At 46.8% G+C, this 22046-nt stretch overlaps 1 protein-coding gene across 2 annotated transcripts in view; it reads right to left on the reverse strand.

Annotated features, from left to right (window-relative positions):
* The window catches only part of SLC7A4 (solute carrier family 7 member 4), a 236396-nt gene extending 215266 nt beyond the window's left edge, over positions 1-21130 (reverse strand). For both annotated transcript variants that reach the window (XM_069619120.1, XM_069619121.1), the window contains exon 1: positions 20927-21130. The gene's annotated coding sequence lies outside the window, so the exon portion shown is untranslated. The remainder of the gene's footprint in view (positions 1-20926) is intronic.
* Between the last annotated feature and the right edge of the window lie 916 nt (positions 21131-22046).

Consider the following 22046-nt stretch of genomic DNA (forward strand, 5'->3'; position numbering starts at 1 on the left):
TCGGCGTGTTCTGCGTCGTGCGTCACAGCATGAGGGTTCCTTTTTCAAACCTGCACGGAAGCCCAAAGCAGGAACCAACATGGAGCGTGGATCGAGGCCGAAGACTAGAATCCCGAGTAAGTCACAGCCATACGTAATATATAGAAAGTCACAAAGCCAAGAAGTTCCATTGTAGATTTTCAAACTCAGCAACGTTAACTGTCATTACACACCGGCGCCATTTTAAGTATGCCAAAAAACATGTCAAAAATAAGGAAAAGTGACATGAAAATAATTAAAATAAAAGGGGGGAGGCACAAGCAAAACCAAGATCATTCTCTGATGAGAGTTGGCTCAGGAAGGTCCCTCTTATATATCTCCAGCCAACAAAGAGCCTGTACCGGGTCTGAAGTGCTCTTTTCATCATCAGGGAATATAATTGTAAAGACATTATTCCTGCTAAAAAAGGCCTTTAGGTTAAGTTGTTTGGCCACGTCTTTAGCACCTTTAGCACCTCCTCAGGAGCAGGATCTCTTTAGGAAAATCAGGGTAAATAAAAACAGATTTACCTTTGAAAGAGGCATTCCCACTAGTCTGGCATCATTCATCAAGCATTCCTTTGATCTTTGATTAAAAAAGGAAACCAAAATATGCCTCGCCTTAACCCCCAGGCGTTTACCAATCCTGAAAACATTATCAATGTCTCCCATCTTGATTGAAGTACAACGAAAACTCTTTAAAAACTTGAATAACCAAGGAAGGTAAATCTTCATTTCCAGCAGAGTCCTCCACTCCAACCAATCTGATGTTTTTAGCCCTAATCCTCAACTCCAATTCCAAGCGCTGTTCTTTTTCTTTCTGTAAATCAGATTTCAGATTATTGTAAGCCTGGAAGCTGCCAGCTATTTCTGAGCTCATAGTTAAAGAAGATTTTTTCCAAGTCTGTAACCCTGCCATCAAGCTGACCAGTTTTCAAGTTGAGCTCAGCCATAGTCAGTTTGATATCACAGACATCTTGGGCCACCTGAAGAATAATCTTGTAGACATCCTCAATGCTTGGGGTCTCCTCCATCTCTGGAATCTGTTTGGGTTTCTTTGAAGCAGGGGTTTCAGCCTCTCTAATCTTTTTCTTGGAATTCATAACAATATCTTGTAAATATCTTCAGGGAGAGGTCCAGAGCAGTTGAGCTAAGCTGCTACTCCACTGCTAGCCATTCTAGAATCTCCACCCTATCGTTTTTGGCCTTTCCAGGGATCACACTTTTCTGTGTAAATTCAAGCTCCGGGCAGCAGAGCGGCTCTCCCAGGAACCTGACACGTTGCTCTCTATCAAGATTAGGGGTGTACCGAATAGTAGTTTTAAGTATTCGGCCGAATACCGAATAGTTGGACAAGTATTCGGCCGGAACCGAATACGTAACCGAATAGTGGCCTTTTTAATAAATAAAGTTATGTAGACAAGAAAAACCTTTGTAAATTAAAAATACACTTCAAAATGTGTATATCCATTCTTTTTTGCATTTCTTTTCTTTGTCTACAGAAGATGAAAGTCACTTTCAGTCCACAGGGGCACTACAGTTCTAGTATGTGCTAATCTTTTTTACTTATATAGCTCTTACACCAAGGAGCTGTACATAGCACATATTCACTTACAATTATCATCCCAACTGTAGTCGGTACACATGTATCGACCTCAAAAAATTGAAAGGCTTGGTTGTCCTGGTCAGGATCTGAAACCTTTGACCTGCAGATCCCATGCACATCACAACAGCAAGCGATAAACCCACTGAGCTATCTTGCCTCTTTAAGCAAGCTCCACTATCAACTCCAGCGCATAAAATGCCTGCATGAAGCCTTGTCTGGGTTTTCCACCTGGGATTAAATGTAACCCTTATATTGTGTATGGTGAAGAAGGGTAGCATGGAAGGCAATGAAGAGCACAGGCATAGGGTAATGCTATCATGCACCTCCTCCATGTAGCATGTGGCTCTGATGCGAGGGAACCGTGATGCCAGCAAGCTTTTCGTGTTCTCTGTCTGCCAATGTCATGCCAACAGGAAGGTCAGAGAGTTCAGTCTCCTACTGATCTCTCCTGGTGGCCCCACTCATAGCCCTGCACTCCAAATGGGTCAGGATCAATGCCACTCAGGGAGTCACTTCGGGAGCTTAAGTGGGCACCAACAGTGCAGGTAGACCTGTGGTCTAGGGGGAGGGATGGGGCAATATTGAGAGGAGGAAGGGGTTGTCGAGACCGCCCAGGCACCAGAGGCATCTCATCTACCGTATAGAGTGGGTGAGCAAGGCCCATTTACTGACCACTATCCAGTTTTGTGCGCCAACTGCTATATCATATTATAAAGCAATGGGAACACATGGAGGCACACACAATTAGGGAAAGTAACTAAACGGTCACACACAGAAACTCTGACACAGTTCCCGGGCAAAACAGCAAAGCGCCCTAAATCCGTAAGAGTACATAAGCAATCTCTGTGGCACTGCAGCCCTACTGCATGCAATTGGTCAGCCTGAGCCCTGACTGTCCACATGTCGACCTTGAACATCTTTGTGGAAACAATGAAAAACACTTGCCACTAGAAAGTAACAATTAAAGTTTCAAAATCGGTAGTCAGCCCTCGACGACCAAGGAATACATTCGGTCTCTTTTTCAGTCCAGTTAAGGAGGCTGAATCTCTTAATTTTGTTGGGAGTTCAACAAGCAAAGTGTCAAAAGTTGAAACGCGCACTGAAAAAACTTAGTGAAAAGTCAAGTAGGGTGAAAGCAGTCAGAGGAAAACGCACTACAGAGGGGCATTACTGTTTAATCTTGTGTTACTTATATAGCCCCCCCACCTCCCTGCCCCCAACCCCCAGTGCTTGGTTAACACAGCTGCCTCCATTCATAGTGAAACAAATCACTCCCCTGCCCACCCCCCCCCTGCTACTGTTAAGTGTTAAGTGTAGCTCCTTACAGCTGAGTGTCGGCATTAGCATAAGGCGCGTTGACGCCCTGGTGGCCTGGAAAACATGTATCAAACACCAGCTGGAGTCTCACTCTAAAGGCTTGCTTCTTCTCTCAGGATGCAGAGGCCCATTGTTTTCCTTTGAATGGGTTTTGTTGCCGTAGGCAAGGCTGTAGGTAGGCGAGGCTTGAACTTGAGAAGGGCAGCCCTGTGATTTTAAAGTCCCCGTTTTCTGATGCTGACTGCGGGTAGGCAAGGCTTGACCCAGAGAAGTGCAGCCATGCCGATTTTGAAGTCTTTTCTCTGAGGCTAATGCGAGGCTGCCGTGAGATCAATCACTCAGCCTTGCATGTGTTACAGGAATGGCCCTCTCCGACTTACTGTCATCCCTGGTAAAGAATGATAACGGACCGCCTCGCTCAGGCTCTACTTGTTTTGCTAATGACATCAGCTTGTAGGCTGATGATGTATGGGAAAGAGTCAACAACAGAGGCACTCCGACTCACCTTTACTGCCAATCCAGTTTACCATAAACGTGATGCAGGTCGGAAAACTTCATGCCAAATTCCTCTTGCTCAGCAAGTGGCCCAGAAGACAAATGCAATCAGCAAACTAGGTAGGGCATGTTCAGAACTTCGGCTTCGAGTAAATATTAGGTAAAATTTCGGCCGAATACCTACTCGAAGCCGAAATTCGGTACACCCCTAATCAAGATAGCATTAAAATAGGAGCCATTAGACACTGATGGGAGAGAGAAGGGAGTATTAGCAGGGACCTTTGTCTTTTAAGAATTGTTATGTTAAATTGATTTATACCGTGCACCACTACCATTTGCATGGTCTCCATGTGCTCAAATGGCTCTGTAAGAAATAGGGCTGGGTGGGTTAGGGAAGTGAGAGGGATAGGATTGAGTTTGGGTTGTGCTCTTCCCTTGGTGCTTGTAGAAATAGGAGAAACCGGCTTCAGTGCGTGCCAACTTTCTGAGTGTGTTTGGATTGTGCATACTCAGGTTATTGTGTCCAGGGGCAACACCCAGAGTTTGGGTGGTTTGTTTGCAGCAGTTTGTGAGGCAGGGGTGGCCCGTTAGTGTGAGGTGTGTGTGAGGTATGCTCGGGAGGACCGAGGAGCAGGGATGGTTAGTGGTTAGTACAGTGTGGTTGTTTTGTTTTCTGTTCCAGGATCTGTACTCTCAGTTGATTGTCTCTGGTCCACAGTGAAATTGTGGGAGGTCCCCACTTTCATGCTAATCACAGCGAGTTGAATAGCCAGATTTATCTCCTCCGCAATTGATTTCCATAGGTTGGCTATTAGATGGTAGAATGTGGTTCCTCCGAATTTCCTTTTTTCATAGTGTTCCATTTCAATTTGGAGGTCCTTGCTTGAGCTTAGGTTTCTTCCTGGTTGGTAGCGGTTAATTTTGGCTTGGAGGAATTTGGCTCCTTGTCCGTGTAGTGATTTGTGGGCGATGCAAAGGGCTTTGAAGTTAATGTGTTTTCTTACTGGGAGCCATTGTAGGCTTCTCAGGGAAGGTGTAGCGTGGTTGCTTCTGTTTACTCTCAGGAGTAGCCTTGCTGTAGTATTTTGGATGTGTTGGAGCTTTTTAGTGAGCCGTTCTGGCATTGCAAGGTAGAGGCTGTTTGCCTAGTCCATTCTTGTCAATACTAAGCAGAGGATTGCAGGGGTTATGTGTGGGAAGGACTGGTAGGGGATGAGCCCTCTAATTAGTTGTAGGAGGTTGAAGCTTTTCTTTGCTATTGCATTGATGTGTGGTTCTATTTGCTCTCTGTTGTCCATGAGTATTACAAGGTTTTTTATCACAGCAGAGGCTTCCGGTTGGATCCCATGCCTGGTGACCAGTTAAATTGTGTGTCTGTAGTGTTATCCACTTGGGGAATGGAGGGGCAGTATTTCTGTTTTGGTCGGGTTTAGTTTGAGATTGTTGGTTGTCATCTGGGTGTATATGTCAGTGAGGCATTTGTTGGGTGTGTTGTTTGGGTCTTCGGTTGAGTTGGGTATCATCTGCGTACTTGTAGGCGGTCAGTCAGTGGGTTCGAATGACTTTCATTAGGGGGATATGTATATGTTGAAGAGGAGTGGGGAAAGGCTAGAACCTTGTATGCCGCAGGAGAGGTTTTTGGTGTTAGAAGTAAATGGTGGTAGGTAGGTAGGTTCTTTCAGTTCAGTTGGTGAGGAAAGATTTTAGCCATTGTAGAGCAAAGCCTTTTAAGCTCCATTCCTCCAGTCTCTAGATTAATGTTGTTGTTTGATTGTGTCGAAGGCGGCTGAAATGTACAGTAGTATGAGGGCTGATTGGGTGCTGTTGTCTGCATTTATTTTTAGGTATGATATGATTTATGATATGATATTTTATTTGTATTGCGCTCTTACACAGGTGTTTAAGAGCGCGACTAGGCAAGGGAGGGGAAACAAGGGAGAACACAAAAACGATCTTACTAGGCCCAGTGACATTGAGAACGCACAAGTGCATGGGATGGGGAAAAGGGAAAAAGTGCATGGAAGGGGGAGAGTGAAAAGTGCACAGCAGAGTAGATAAATAAATAATAAATAAAAAAAATAGAAAGGAGGCAATAAACAGTGATAGTGCAGCCAGCATGTGGCAAGTGCTGTGTTTATGGCGAAAGACTGGGTAAGTCTGATAAGTGCAGAAAAGAAGAAAATGGGGTGGAGGGCTGTATGGGTACAGATACAGTCCATCCAGTGCAAGGGGTGGCTGGGAGGCAGTGCAGGAGGGAGGCAGGGTGAGCAGGTACCTGGACCCAGAGGAAAGAGGATGGCCAGGTGCACAGTGCCAAGAGAGAGCGAGTCAGCAGGAGAGAGGGGGACAGGAGGCAGAAACAAAGAAGAAGGTCTTTGGGTGCTTCCGGAACCGGAGATGGTTCTCCTCAAGTTTTAGAGTGGCATGGTCAAGATTCTTCCAATTTCTTTTGTTAGTGGCGTGCAGTATAGTGTTTCTGGGCAATATGCAGGTTGGGAGTTTGACAGTGAGTGGGATCAACCAGTACCATATGATTGGTACCGGTGGGGCGGTGGTCGAGAGCCTGTCTCTGCAGAAAATTCCATCTACGGTGTGTCCAGCACTGTGGGTGGATCCGTTCACTATTTACTTGAAGTGGAGTGTTTCAAGAAGGGGATTGAGGGAGTTTGCTGTAGTTTTGTTTTCTCTTTTCAAACCAGATGTTGAAATCCTCCAGGATGATTGTGTTAATTATGTTATCATGATAGGTGGTAAGGTTGGCAATGGAGCCAGTGAGCTTTGCTGCATAGTTCGGGTTGTGAGATGGCAGTCTGTAGATCAGAAGGAACAGTACGTTTGCTTGGTTGTTGAGCTTGATTCTGATTAGGAGGGATTTGCAGTCTTCTATGACAGTTGAAGTGAGTGGTGCGGCGCAGATGTGGTCTTTGTGCGCCATTGAGATTCCTCCTCCTCTGTGGTTTTCTCTGTTGGAGTGTATTAGTTTGAAGTTGTTTGGTATGGCTTTGTGTGCAACTGTTTTGTAGTCTTCCGATAGCCATGTTTCTGTGAAGAAGAGCCCATCAGTGCCGCCTTCGCTACGAAGGTCAGACATTTCTGTTTTGTGTTTTGCGCTGATTTTATATTGAGTACACTGCAGTGTAGTTTGTGTGTTTGTGCTTGTGTATTGTTGCCTATCCTTTCTTCCGTCTTGGTCGGGGTAATGTAGAGTTTTCTTTTCCTGAGGTCCTCTCTTGGATGAGGCTGTTCTCTGATATTGTGGTTGGGGCCTCAGCCTCTTTGTTGAGAAGCTCAATTAAATTGATGAAAGGGTTCTTTGTTCTGGTTCGGGGTGGAGCATTGCTTGTTTCTAGATGTAAGCTTGTTTTCCAGTCTTTAGTTATGTAAGGGGTGTGGATGGTTCGGGATTCAAGTTTGGCTCTGATTTTGTTGGGGTCTTACCGAAAATGTCTTTTGAGAAGCTGTGTTCTGTGTGTTGACATGTTAGGTTAGGTGCCTTGTTGGGAGTCCAGGTTTGCTTAGGTCCTTGCTTGTGGGTTGTTTCTCGGTTGTTCGTTTTACATTGAGGTAGGATCATAGGTGGAGAGGTAGCGGGAGATGTACTATGTGTTAGTTCTTTTCTTGGTACATATCCTTAGTCCGTCTAGTGGTATCCACAGGGGATTTTGGGTGTTTTGCTAATTCCGGTAGGTGGTTTCCATTCTGCGGGGGTGCAGTTTCCTTCCTGTTTCTGTTTTGCTTTCTTGTTTCTTTGTCTTTCTTATATTGTGGCATGTTTGTGGTCTATGTCTATTCTTCTGAGGTTGGTTTTTAACGGTATGTTCCAGGGGCAGGTGCTCTCCTGGGTAACTTGGAATTAGTGGTGGGATTGTCTGCTGTGGTGTACAGTGGTGTCAGCCTCGCTGTAGGCTGTAGGTTGTAGATTCGGTTTTGGAAACAGATTTGAGTTGTGATATATTGTAGTATATTCCAGCGGCGGGTGACCTGCTGGGTCGGTTATTTCCAGGTCTCCAGTTAGATGGGTATTTTTGATGCTTTTCCAGTTTCCATTTAAATCAGGTGACCCGACATGCAGTTGCCTCTGCCTAGCTGTGAATGTTGAGTTGTGCCTCTGGTATCGGTTTGCGGTATGTATATATTTGTATGTGGTGATTGTATCTCAGTCTTGTCTCTTGGGGCTTGTAGGCATATGGGCGAAGGGGGGTTTTGTTGCTGTATGGGGGTTCACAGTGACGAAAGCCTCTCTGTGGTGGTTGTATTTCCTTCTCAGAGTTTTTGTTATGGCTCCTGATCCCCTTGTGATGATAAGTGACTTAGATTGGGTTTGTTCTTCGGCTGGTTTGGTCCTTGCTTATGGAGTCCTGTATGGTTTCTGCTTTGCAGTGTTGTGGTTCTCTCTGAGGTGGTTGTGTCCTAGTCTCAGAGTCTCATTGGGCTTGGGCTCCTCAGGTCACTGGGGTTTGTGTGGCTGCATGGTTCACAGTGACAATAGCCTCTCTGTGGTGGTTGTGGGGGGGCATCCGGTGTGGTGCTACTCTGCACAACTAAAGTCAAATGAAACCAGAACCGATTTAGAGGTTGTTGTGGACGAAAGAGTACTGTAGAAGGAACACAATATTATCTAGATTCCGAATGCCGCCTTACTGCTGTGGCAAAGTGCCTTACCTGTGTGTCGCTACAGATAGCCACGGCTATACTGAGTGGTCGAAGTGTACGAAAAGAAGTAGTGGAACTATGTTCCCTGCTGGCCTGCACCCACTCCTCACAAACCCCATCATCACGTCCCCTCCCACACACAATACGTACCACCAAACACTTGCACCTGCTGTTTAAGGGAACGTTCAATGCAAACTAAATCCATACTTTTATTGCTCAACATATTTCTATGATGATGTATATAGTGTAAAGCTGGTTTGTATATAGTGTAAAGTTGGTTTATTAAGAAAGGCTAGTTTATTATGTAATGTGGTTTGCTTCCAAGGCATTTCTATAAAGTATTATTTAAGCACATAAAATTCAATGCAAAACCTTAAAAAATATCTACATCATCTAAACCTGGAACGATGTGTTCAGTCGCTTAAATTGTCCACATCCTGGTTCCACCATTTAACCACAGTGTGTGATCCTGTCCAAATCATTTAATCACTGCGTCTTATTTGCAGCTCTGTAAATGATTCACTTACTAGCTAATGTACATATATTATGGTATTTTAAAAAAGCCTAATGACTACAGAGTTGATCCATGTATAATAATAGTGCAATGTAGGTATTTTGCGCCACAAAGTTCTTTGCCACTAGACTTACTTATGGCAACTTATTCTAAGGTCACTGACATGGTGCCTACAAGTATCAAAGAATGATGATGCTTCTTGCAATGTCCTTTTCTGTGAAGTCACTTCAGTTGGAGCAATCTATATGCAAATTAGGAGGTTTGCATGCATGTTGCCCCACAGATCCTGGACAGAGCTGTAATAGATGAGTTTCCTCCATCTGTAATGGTTCTGCAGTTTTATTTTTGTTCTGTGTATGTGTTAAAATGCTGTTTTAATGTTACCAAAAATGTGGATTTACGGGGTTGCGAATGATAGCGTATGAAATCACACGCACTGCATTTGGGGAGGAAAGTAGTAGGACTTTTTCGTGGCTCGCCCACTCCCACACCCTCACTCTTGCAATGATCAAAACTCTCCTGGTGGGAGGAGGTACATTGCAAGCTTGTATCTGTGGAAGGTACATACTCGGTCATGAAGAAGGATATATGGTATCTGTCTGAGGGAAGAGTATTTGTGTATATGTTGAAGGAAGGAGAAAGGGGCCTATTTGTATGTGTGGGAAGAGGAAGCAGCATCATTGCATTGGTTTTTAATAGAAAGAGTGGGGGGGGTCCACGCCCGTTTGGGTTAAAGGGAGTTAGCTTGAACAGATTGGACCAGATAGGAGTTGGGTGGTATTATCACTGGTAATACCACCAAACTCCTTTATTGTTACCACAGACGGCAACTGGAAGGGTCTGTATGATTCAGAATCATACAGAACCTTCTATCATTCCCCATATCCGAGTCCTTCAGACAATTTCCTTCACGTAAAAGCAGGCAGGAGATACTGAAAAAAAGTAACAAAACTCGAGATTTGGTGGAATGGTAAAACATGCAGTATTCTGTAAATACTGGATGTTTTACAAGTACGGCCTTCCTTGTAATCAGCTGTGTTTGGTAAGGCAATCCCCTTCTATCTTACCTCACGTGATGGCTCAATTTAATAAAAAAGAAAGTTCACCTCAAATCCCTGCTGCAACCCCCTTACCCTATACTCACAAGGCATCTTTATCTTGGAAGTGCTTTCAAGTTATTGAAGCAATCAAACTGGCGTCTCAAGTCAAGCCCAGTTCCCTAATTTATGGATCAACACTGGGCTGGGAGGCTAGCTCAGGGGGAACGCAGTTGTCTTGGAAGCAAGACCAAGCACACCAACACAGGTACGAATCCCGGTCCCGCGCTTAGAGACTCTGGTATTAAGTGTGTTATAAAAGATTAATTAGCACTGGCGAACCCACCCCACAATCAAGTGCACACTCATCCAAGACTCTCCTCATTCAGTGCAACCTTTTAAACTTTAATAGTTCCAAGGTTTGCAGGAGAGGGCAAGATGTGAAGAGTGAGGGTCCAGGGAGCGACTGTGCACCGAATTGAGGTTAACCTCACGTCAGTCCATTCGATGGTCGCCCTAGGAAGGGGGGTCTGCAATCTGTGTCTCCCCAGATGGTGTCAGGAGATTGGTGCAAAACATCTGGGGAGCCAAAGGCTGCAGATCCATGCCCTGGGCAATAAAAGAGAAGCCTTCTTCACTGTTCAGAGAGGGCTTTGTCTTTTCCCCTGACCCAGAGACAAAACTATGTTTTAGGGTTCTCTATCTGGTAGGATACAGGACACCCTAACAGTAATCCATTATGAGAGAAGCTCTCCCGCAGGCAACAGCTTTCCATTTGGCAATATAAGATGTCAAGGTTTGAATTGCATTTTAGATTGTGTTGTGAGGTGGCTGACTAGTGCCCAACTAGCAGAGAGCACTTTGGCGCTACAGCACCAAATCTGGCCACAGTTGACCACTGAAAGGTCACGACCCCAGGGGCAGCTAAAATCATTGCTTGTTAGCCCCATCTTTCCGACACTTTGACGGGCATAGGAGGGGCATTTAACAAGGACAGAGGAAAAAAAAACATGTACAAAATAATACATAAACAGTGCCAGGAGGGTGTGTGCTGCCATACAGAGGCAACAAAGCCATGGGCCTTGTTATCTTTATAGTGCCAACGGTTCAAACAGGTTCTATTTTAACTACCAATGATGAATTAGAATTTCAGGCAATATTTACGGCACGGGTTACGGGGGAAGTTCTGCACCGGGTAAATAATCCACATTCATTCTGTGCGTCCTGCGCAACATATGATGTATATATTCGAACTCACAGGAAAGGGAATATCCTCATAATCACTGCCCTGACTACACTGCATCACAGTTCCCGCTCGACTGGTCGTACCATCTGGCAATCCTCTCCAGCACACGCATCGGAAACCCAGGAAAACAAGCCGTCAGATCGACAGTCAAGCGCTTCCTAGTGGAGGCTCTCAAGGGAGGCCTTGGCAACCTCCACCCCACGTGGGCTGATCTACCTCGGACAAACCAGGACTGCAAAAAGCTTTCCCAAGAACCCAACACCACCCCCACAACCAGCACAAACTGCCATGCCCCAGTGAAACGCAAGCTCAAATCTTCTGCACCCTGTTAGACTCAAGAACTCAACTTCAAAATGGAGCCATCAGAAAACAAAGACTTGGAGAAACATCCAACCTCAGCCTGCTGCGCTGCATGCAGACAACTGATCACCACTGCCACAGCCAACTACTACCAAAACACCATAGACAAAGCAAACAATGAAAGCAGAGCCCTCTTCAAAGCAATCAAGCACTGCATCAACCCTCTGCCCGACCCTCCCGTACCACACTCCATCAGAAAATCTGTTGCCATCAACGTTCTTCATCGACATGATCTGTATGATGTGCAAATATAGACACCAATGCCACAACTGACAGCACGCTACGCATACCATATCACGAAACCACAACTACCTGGACAACTTTTTAAGACACTCATTATGGAAGACATCACTGCCACGCTAGCATCCCTCAAGGCCACATTTTACGCAGATAACATCCTATCTGCTTCTGTACTAAAGACCCTTCCACAAACTAGATACTACATGGTATCTTCTGGAGGTATTGTTCTACCACGGATGTGGAACACTACTTCATCAAGTACTCCAGTTACCGGCATAACGTTTGTGGTGATGTAAAGTGCATTCATCAGCAGACATGGCCGTGAGGATGAACTGTTCTAGTTAGAAATGCATTGGCTTTTGGGTTCTGCACATGTGAATTTTTTTAAGAAGGCAGATGGGATGCCAAAAAAAGACTATTAACAAAGAAATTAAATGTTATACTATTTCTTATGTTCTTAAAGAGATATATTGCATTAATAAGCACATGTTTCACTGGAATCAAGAAAGTAGTAGGGATTGCTGCAAAGGGAGCCACCTATTCTGATGAATTAGATTCACCAGTCTGCTAAAATGATATTGCATGAACCACTCAGGTCTGATCTGGACCTTGGCCCAAGCAAATTGTATTTTTATGTGAATCTAACTTTGCGTGTCACACACGTGGTAATCACCCATGAAAAAATAATACAAACAAAATTGCCCCCGTGGGAAACAGAATGGAGCCATTGTCCCTTTTCTGTTTTTCGTGGAGGCTAGACAGCAGAGCCATCGATCAGCAGGAGAGAGCAGTGCAGGTAAGATATGAGAGTGGGTGTGGAGGAGAGAAAGGTGTGGGTGTATTGCAGGGGGCAGAGGGACTGCGGTCCAAAGAGACCCAGAGTCAATGGCGATCCCAAAAAGAATGGCAGTTGGGGAAGTGGCGTGGTAGGCAACCAGGGAGGAATGTAATGCAGGCTTATAATGTCAGCGCAAGCCCATGTTTCTAGCCTCCTGATTGGCTAGTGTCACTCCTCTGGGTGCTAATGTAACCGAATCACAAGGCGATACTGAATTGCCAAATTGACCATTTTGGTCAGGTAAGTAGGCTGAAATAAGGAACCACACCTATCTGGGTTAGACCACACCCACACATGTGTGTGCTTACTCCTCCCCCTCAATTGGACCAGTCTTGTCACAAGGCCAGAAGTGAGAAACACTTGGCTGAGATACATGGATTGTGAGAAATGTTTTATTCAGTGAAATATTTTGCAAGGCTCAGGTGGCACAAACTAGCTTCCTTTAGAGATGCAAGCTATAACTTTTTCTCCATTGCATGTGGCCTGTTATGCTTTAAATCTATCTGAGGTTTTCAAATGCACCTTTATCTACTTTACCCAAGTACAAAGAGTTAATCTCACATAGGCATGTTTGTATGACACCATTTCGTGTGGGAATCAAAAGTAGTGCATGGTAGCTGTTGTTAAGCTAACCAAGGTCTTCTAGGCTACAAGCAGGGGTTAACACAGCTTCCAGCTCCTAGAAGCTGCAACTGTGTACCAATAGTCTCTAGTGAGGAAGCCTGAAAACAAATAGAACGTGGGAAAGGCAGGCAACCTTCAGGATCTGGTCCTCATGACGTCCAATAAGATCTGGGTTTGTCATTCCCTACCAGGATTCCCTAGGGGGGAGAAGAGTGGAAGTCAGTTGGCGTGTGGGCACCTCTACAAAAATGACATAGTTCTGATATGATTGGTTATTTATAACACGCTTAATACTCAGAGGTTTCCAAGCGCGGACCAGGGATTGAACCTGTGGTGCTCAGTGTCGTCTTGCTTCCAAGGCAAGCACATTGCCCCTGAGCTATCCTCCCGAGACAAAGATGGGTTTGACTCCCCCAAAGGAGGTGCTTGCATAGACATTTCTTTGGAAGCACGCTGTGTGCAAAACTAAGCCAAGAAGAAGCTAACCGAAAAGAGAATTTCCTAAATTCACCACAAAAACGACTTTCTACATCGACAAATAGCAGAACTTGATGACACAGTACTCGGGCTCTAGCTCGATTTCTTCAAGCAGGCCCAAAGCGTGAATGCACCAGCATCATCAGACATAGGGCCTCATCACGAGTTGGGCGGTAACGTCGGCGCTATTAGCACCGGCGCTAATAGCCCTACCGCCAAACCCACCGGCGCTATTAGCGCTGGATCACCGGTTTGGCGGAAGGGTTATTGCCCATTCCCCATTGGGCCCATTCGGGAATTCCTCATTCCCCATTGGGCCCAATGGGGAAAATTTGCGCTATTACCACCGGCGGATTTCTCGCCGGCGGTAATGGCGCTGAAAATCGTCAATTTTGCCACGGATTTCTCCCCAGCTCAAAGCTGGGGAAATCCGCCAAGGCCATGATCTGGCGGACCCTTAAATGTGGCGGTAATAGCGGTACCGCCGCATTTAACGGTTACCGCCAGACTCGTGATGAGGCCCATAATCACTAGCAGGCCTGGCAGCTTTCTGGGCTCCAGGACTGGGCAGAGTGTGACTAGCTGGTCCTCATTCTCAAGCTTCTGGAATTATCTTCCTGTGTCCTTGAAAAACTGCCAATCCATCAACATATTCAAAAAACAACTTAAGACCTGGCTGTTTGACGAAGGAACAGCATAATCAGCTTCCTTTCTGTCCGCTTCCCGAAAATCAGCACCTTGTCGCTCATTCCTCTGTCCGAATCAACGCCTGTCAGTCTTTATGAGCGCTCTGAGGCCTAATAAACATAGATAGATAGATAGATAGATAGATAGATAGATAGATAGATAGATAGATAGATAGATAGAGCTAGGATCCTATGGGCCTCATTACACGGTAGGCGATAAGGGTTTACCGGTACCGGTAAGGGCACCGGTACCAGTAAACCCTTACCGCCTTACTACGAGGTCCCTTTGCGGGACCCGACCTGGTGTAGACCAGCCGTTAAAGTTGGGACCCGCAAAGGGACCTTGGTGCTAATTACGGTACCGTAATTAGTCCATTCCCCTTTCCTCCATGGTGGTACCAGTATGCTAATAGCACCATGGTTTACCGCATTCCGTGTAATGAGGCCCTATGTATTCCAGCAGCCAAGCCGAAATATGCAATTATTTGCCGGTACCCCTTCACGGTCATCCTTGGATACTCTTTAGCCTGTACTAAAAACCACAGTTGGTATAAGTCAATACCCGCCTCTACGTAGATGCGTACTCATTTCCTTGACGTTCACCTAAATAAGCCCAGTTCCCCACAGCATGCATGAAGATACTGCTTTAGATTATTCAAAGGGGTGCACATTTGAGCATCATAAAACCGACAATTACGGTACTTAGAAGAAATCAGGCATGAAGCACTAAATAAGCAAACAAAATATCCCATAAATGTAATAACTCTGCATGGGTTACTGTGTATTAGGGACTGGGAACATACACAGCTCCATATACACAAGACATCTATATCCCGCGACCCAGGCAGCTGTCAGACCCAAATGGAGTGACGGCTGGCACAACCATATTATATTCGCATCCAAATCCTGAGGTTGTCTGGATGAATATATATGGTTTATGGTTACAAACACTTTAATGCTAAGGGGAGTTGAGTGAAAATTGAAATGAGCACAAAGCATAGAGTAGTGGGAAGCAACCTTTTTTTATAGGCATATTTGTCAATATAAAGTTCTGTGGTCATTCTGATGTTCCCAACATGTATCTGATTGTATGCAAAGCAGTCAGGAACCATCAATGATTCTATTTGTTCCCTGTCCCTCTCTCATTTTAGAAACAGTACAATAGGAGTGTAGAAGACTAGTCAAGTTGGAATAATAACCGGTTATGCTAGGTTTTGATAATGTGCTTTGCTCAGTAAGAGAAACGTAACATTTGTATTATAACTACAGTTTACTGGAAGTGATCAATAGAAATTAACATTGTACATTTTTACTAAGAGACATTTTACATTCTTTGTACAATTAATCAACTTTTTAAATATCTTGTTTTGCTGAACAAACTCGAAAAATGAACAGAAAATATAAAATAACAAACACAGTTGTAGACCCTGCAGCCTAGTCCAGTGTAGGCAGTCAGACTGTCTACACCTGGGAGATACTCTGTGCCTGCTTTTCTCATGCCACATTTAATTATAAAAAAGCATAGCCCCACACCATCAAGATAACTGTAGTTTCTTCACAGCTTGTTGTTATCGGGCTTCCTACGTTTACCGATTGGGGATTTCTCCGAGCTCCAGGTTGTAACTCCATTAAGTAGCCATGTTCTCTTCAGACTGTCTGGATATTAAACGTTGCTTTTTTGCTTTATTGTTGCCCTGTAGTGCTGCTGTTTTGGCGACGTAGATGGACTTCAGTGAGGAGCTTTGTGCTTGCTACCAACCACATTGTCCACGAAATGGATCAATTCTCGTACAGATTTGGCTAGTGTTTGGCAAACTTAGATTGGCTTATGCGACGAGTCCTGGCCAGGCGACATTCCTGGCAAACGTGCGCCACTTTTCTGAGACAATGCAGTCAACTTTATTCAGTTAATGGCCTAATGCACTTCACAGTTTTTTTGCCAAATGTGATATTGTCCCAATATGACCTTTGACCACCTTTGAATATCTTTGACCACCATTGGGTGCAGAAGCCCGGCTGCCTGACCCGGCGTCTCCTTACCTCAGGCTGTATCAAACCTTCGTAAATCAAAATTTAAAGCGGCGGTTGTTCCTGCAGTTTGGGGGATCCAGTAGAGGAAGAGAGGCTCTCGTCGTGGAGGAAGGTTCGAGTTACTGCACTACCCAGGGATGAAACCAGCCGCTGTGCTGTCAAACGAAACAAAGGTACGCTCCTTTAAATCGCGGTCCGGGTGGATGGCTGCCTGGCTATCCGGCCTCCAAGTGCTGGGCACTGGCGATTCGACCAAGGCAGGTCCGAGGAAGCGATTGGTGAACTGGTTGGTCCCACCAGCTCAAGGGAAGGAGGCTCTTGCGAAGAAGATCTCCTCTCGTCGTGTGGAAGAAAAGTGGTGAGACGCTGCAGCAGGGCTTCACCGGTGGTGTAGGTGCTGAAGATGTCTATGGCTTCTCTCCCCTTCGGTTCCGTAGTTCCAATGGCGACGTCTTGCTCTTCCAGTTCCTCCGTCCAGTCTATCAGGATATAGTGCGACATGGGTTGCAGAGGCAACCCTATCCAGGGGGCCTACTCCCCCTCCCACACAATGGACCCACCCCAGACTCAGTGGCGCCGGAAGGAGGGCTTCTTGGCAGAAGCCCGCCAAAAGGACGAACAAAGGATCCCCGACCTGGGTTAGGAGTTTCGAGTAAGACACGAGAAATAATTTATATTAAAGTTCTGGCAAATAAAACCTACTGGAGTAAAGTTAATAATAAAAATAAACCGGTGGTATGTTAGAGGCTATCAGAAAAAGGGGTAGCCTCGAACAATGGGAAAATCCCATAGGAAAATATTTGCCGTCGAATATTTATGGTAGTAACCACTGCCACCAGCCAGAAACTTTAGAGAGAGGGACTTTACGGTACCCCCTCCAAAATGAACCTAAGGGAAAATCTATTAACCCTTTCCAGTACCTACATAGTCAGATGGGTTGTACTGGTTAAGTTCATAAGAATTGACCAGTAAAGTCAATGGGGACTTTACATGCCCTGGGAGACAGTAGTCAGTCCCAGGGTATGGAGTCTATGTTTGAGGGTCGCTACGACCCCCTGTGTCACTGCACGGAGGGTGCTGTGTAACACATGTGAATTCCCTGATTTTCAACTGTTTAGGAATTTCTTGTGTAGCGTACCACTGTCTAGGTAACACACTGTATGACTGCTGGTGTGAGTGGCAGAGAGCAAAGCACTCTCAGGTCTGCAAGGAACTGGAAGTAGTTTTCTCGAACTACATTTCCCAGAACCCCTAGGGTTCTTCTTGATTGTTCAGGTGCTTCGGCGCCGGCGCTTCTGGGTCGCGCCAGTCTTCACCGGTCATAGCCGCAGCTCGCCGGCTCGAGGGGAAACTCTGCGTCTAGCAGACACATCCTCTTCTAAGTAAGTTGTTTATACACTCTGCCTTTGTTTCATCATGTGCTTAAAGAAAGCACTGTGCAAGTCAAATATGAATTCAAAGATTGCACCCTTGTTGGTGCTCTAACTCTCCGTTCTCAACACACGCTCGCTATACAAACACGGTGTGGAAATTTCAGACCTAACTAATGAGCTTAAGCCCGACTTCTTTGGCATAACTGAAACGTGGCTCAACCCCGAGCTTCCCCGAACAAGGGAGGGCAAGGTAGCCCCCGTCATTCTTGTGCCTCTCCTTGCCGGGCACCTACAGAGCTCGACCCCTGAACCAAGCTACTGTTCTCTAAAAAACCTCCCTCCCACCCCAACAAACAGGATGAACTACCCACAAAGGGGGCAGGTAGACACACTATAATATAGAATGTTTTAAAAATAGTGTAGGGGAAAATCTAAAGAACCTAATAAAATACTTACAGGCTAAAACGCCCAAGAAAAAGGAACAAATAATAATAGCAACCTAACTCAAAAGGGCCAAATAGAGCTGCACACGTTCAAGGAACCGGAATTCAGATATCAAATCCCAAACTCAAAGAAGCATCCCCTTAGGAGAAACAAATCAATAAACGCCTCATAAAGGGCGAAAACACAAGTGGCTCTCCAGCAAAGGGAATGGCCAAAAGAGGCCCAAAAAGGGAAAGAAGGGCTCCTGGCAGACAGGGGAAGGGCAGGAGGCCCCCTCCTTCAACATAAAGACCTGGAAGGGCAAAATGCCGAAACCTATGCTAGTTTGATGCAAGTGGAAGCTCGAGAATGCACCTCTGAGGATGAAAAATAATAGCGCCTCACAAGGGGCCATATCACAATTGGATCAGTGAGCAAAAGGATGCCTAGACCCAGTGGGCTCACACGCCTCACCAGAGACGCTATATCACAAGTGGATCAGTGAGCAAAAGGATGCCTAGACGCAGTGGAACAGGCTCACACGCCTCACCAGAGGCGCTATATCACAAGTGGATCAGTGAGCAAAAGGATGCCTAGACGCAGTGGAACAGGCTCACACGCCTCACCAGAGGCGCTATATCACAAGTGGATCAGTGAGCAAAAGGATGCCTAGACGCAGTGGAACAGGCTCACACGCCTCACCAGAGGCGCTATATCACAAGTGGATCAGTGAGCAAAAGGATGCCTAGACGCAGTGGAACAGGCTCACACGCCTCACCAGAGGCGCTATATCACAAGTGGATCAGTGAGCAAAAGGATGCCTAGACGCAGTGGAACAGGCTCACACGCCTCACCAGAGGCGCTATATCACAAGTGGATCAGTGAGCAAAAAGATGCCTAGACGCAGTGGAACAGGCTCACACGCCTCACCAGAGGCGCTATATCACAAGTGGATCAGTGAGCAAAAGGATGCCTAGACGCAGTGGAACAGGCTCACACGCCTCACCAGAGGCGCTATATCACAAGTGGATCAGTGAGCAAAAGGATGCCTAGACGCAGTGGAACAGGCTCACACGCCTCACCAGAGGCGCTATATCACAAGTGGATCAGTGAGCAAAAAGATGCCTAGACGCAGTGGAACAGGCTCACACGCCTCACCAGAGGCGCTATATCACAAGTGGATCAGTGAGCAAAAAGATGCCTAGACGCAGTGGAACAGGATCACACGCCTCACCAGAGGCGCTATATCACAAGTGGATCAGTGAGCAAAAGGATGCCTAGACATAGTGGAACAGGCTCACACGCCTCACAAGAGGCGCTATATCACAAGTGGATCAGTGAGCAAAAGGATGCCTAGACGCAGTGGAACAGGCTCACACGCCTCACCAGAGGCGCTATATCACAAGTGGATCAGTGAGCAAAAGGATGCCTAGACGGAGTGGAACAGGCTCACACGCCTCACCACTAATGGTACAAGGGAGGGGCAATCCCCCAAAAACTGAAAATAAGTGGAAGGCAAGCCAAGCTCCAGAAGTCCACCTCAGAGGATAAATAATAAAAAAGCCCCCCCCCCAGGGGGCAACATCACAAGTGGGTCGAGTCACCAAAGCGATAAGAAGGTATGCCAATGCCGCAAAGCGCGGTAAAGCGCACAACAATGGATGAAAGGCATATACCTCTCCAAGCTTGCAGGAAGGATGCAGTATGGAAGTAAAGTATCTGAAGAAACTCCGGACACGGTTCACACGCCAGGTCCACCCAACGTCCACAACAAGCTTTTTCACTTGCAGGGCGGCAGGGATCAGCCCTCGAGCGGGCCTTAAGTAAAAGTAGGGCCTCCGCTCACCTGATACCTCTGTTCCCCAAAATATACATTTGTGTTTTCTCATGATGTTGTTTATGGTTGGTTTTCTTTCCCATGGCTTGTATGACGATAAAGCTTGTGGCCAAAGCTTTTCCACCTCACAACTCGTTTGGCCTCCTCCTTTTAGACATTGTCATGTCTGTCATCCCTGTCAGTTGTGTCACAGGCATGCCCCCCCCCCACCCTCGCACTAAACCACTTCCAGGCTTATACTCCCTGGCCGTGCTCTGCCCTATCGAGTTGGTACCGGGGCATGAAATAAGACAGTAAACCTAAAAGAAAGGGACCCGCTTTTTGTGAAGCCCAATTTGTGACTGTCATAACTGCGTGGCACCAGCGGTGGGATTGTTTAGGATGAAGCTTTTAAAGCTCACGTGACCGCAACTAGCAGCTGCACCCTGCACCCATCAAACGGGCTTGGTCCAAGACGTGTGGGGTGTGCTATTGAACGGCCTCTAGCGATCGTTTGCCATTCTAAGGCAAAGCCTGCGACATTGCATCACCCATGACACCGGGCGCTGTCCCCTTCTAGTGCATTCCATGGCCAGCGGGAAAGAGTAAAGGGAGGAGGGTACTATATGCCCCCTGCCAGCAAGGAAAAGCTCCCGGAAGCCCGCAGTATGGAAAGCAGGCCGGGATAAATAATTTAGCACCTAGCGCACGGCCCGCGAGCGATGGGAGCGGCAGAACCGGTTTCACAGCGAGGTGCTCGGCACAGGAGGCCTGCCCGCACCCCAAGGCTTCTTAACCTCTTCTTAGCCGGGCACCCTCCACGCTCCTGCGCACGCCTCCTCCCCAGGCGCCTCCCAAGGCTACTTAACCCGACAACCCCCACGCCCCTCCGCCCGCCTCCTCCCCGGGCGCATCCCAAGGCTTCTTAACCTCTTCTTAGTCCGGCACCCCCCACGCCAGCCTCCTTCCCGGGCGCTCCCCGCACTGCGCGCGCAGCCTCTATTATAACCCAAATGAAGGGCGCACCTGTCGTCGGCGCAGCCGTCAGCGCCCGCGCAGGCCCCTCTGCAGCGCGCAGCCAGGTGGAGGCACAGATGGCCGGACCTCACCCGCGCAGCCCCTGCCATGCATTGGCGCATTACAGCGGATCCCAGGGCTTGCTCGCCCACCTACCTCCGGCGAGTTCAGGGGCACCGTGCAGACCCGTCGGGCGCCGCCGTGTGCAGGGAGGGCAGCGCCGTGCCCCACCTGCTCTGAGTCACCACTGCTCTGCGAGCATCCGTGCAGGAGGCGGGCGGGGATGACACGCGATGCTGTTTAAAGGGACAGCGAGCGCGGCGGTGCCTTACCCCTACCACGGAGCGATGCCCACTGGAGCAGCAGCCAATCGGGGCAGGCCTACCGTGGGCCAATCAGATCTTCCGCGCGGGCCTCCTGCCCCAGCCGGGGGCATAAAGCACGCATGCTTATGAGCGGAAAGGTATCACCCGCTGCGCTGGCTCTTTAAGTGGGCCTGGGCATAGCTAATGAAAAGGCTGTGACGTTCCTTTGTAGTTCGGGCGGTTCAAGCCATATATTCATTGTATTACGAACACAGGTAACGATGCATTGCTTTGCTGGACACTTTGATATGATATAAGTCAATGTGCCTATACACAAGTGTTTCTAGGCGCAACAAGACAAGGAAGGGGACACAAAACAAACGATCGTACTATAGGGTGACCAGACGTTCCGGTTTTGCCGGGACTGTCTTGGTTTTTGGTGCTCTGCCCCCCTTTCTCAAGATTATGTTCACATTGGAAAATGCAGTGGCCCCGGTTTTTGGTAGTCGGTCTTTATAGCTGACAGGCAGGAATGTACAATCTCACACAGAAGAAATGCTGCATTTTACAACTTAGCTAGTGTTTATTTGTGATACATTAATTATAATATGTGTTTATTTGAACAGTAACACTTAAACCCCCTTATCCCCCAACCTCCACTGAAGTGTAGTGTCTTGGCAGCCACTGTGAAGCGTTAGTCCTACTTTTATGTCAGTTGTCCCGTTTTTTTACTTTTAAAATCTTGTGACATACCTTGTGTCATCCAGATTGGGCAAGTGGAAAGAGCCCTTTGGTTGTAGGGACACATTAGACGCATTCGGCCTTCACGCCCCTTTTACCTGCATGCATGTTATGGTAACATCAGTGCCCAGAGACATGAAAAGGAATGTAATCAGCCTTTCATGCTCCAGGGCATCATGCGATGTTATATTATGAGAAGTTGCCACCAGTAAGCCAACAGACACATGTGT

The sequence above is a fragment of the Ambystoma mexicanum genome, chromosome 10 (genome assembly GCF_040938575.1).
Source record: "Ambystoma mexicanum isolate Mex_15411 chromosome 10, UKY_AmexF1_1, whole genome shotgun sequence".
In the NCBI taxonomy this organism is placed as follows: Eukaryota; Metazoa; Chordata; class Amphibia; order Caudata; family Ambystomatidae; genus Ambystoma; species Ambystoma mexicanum.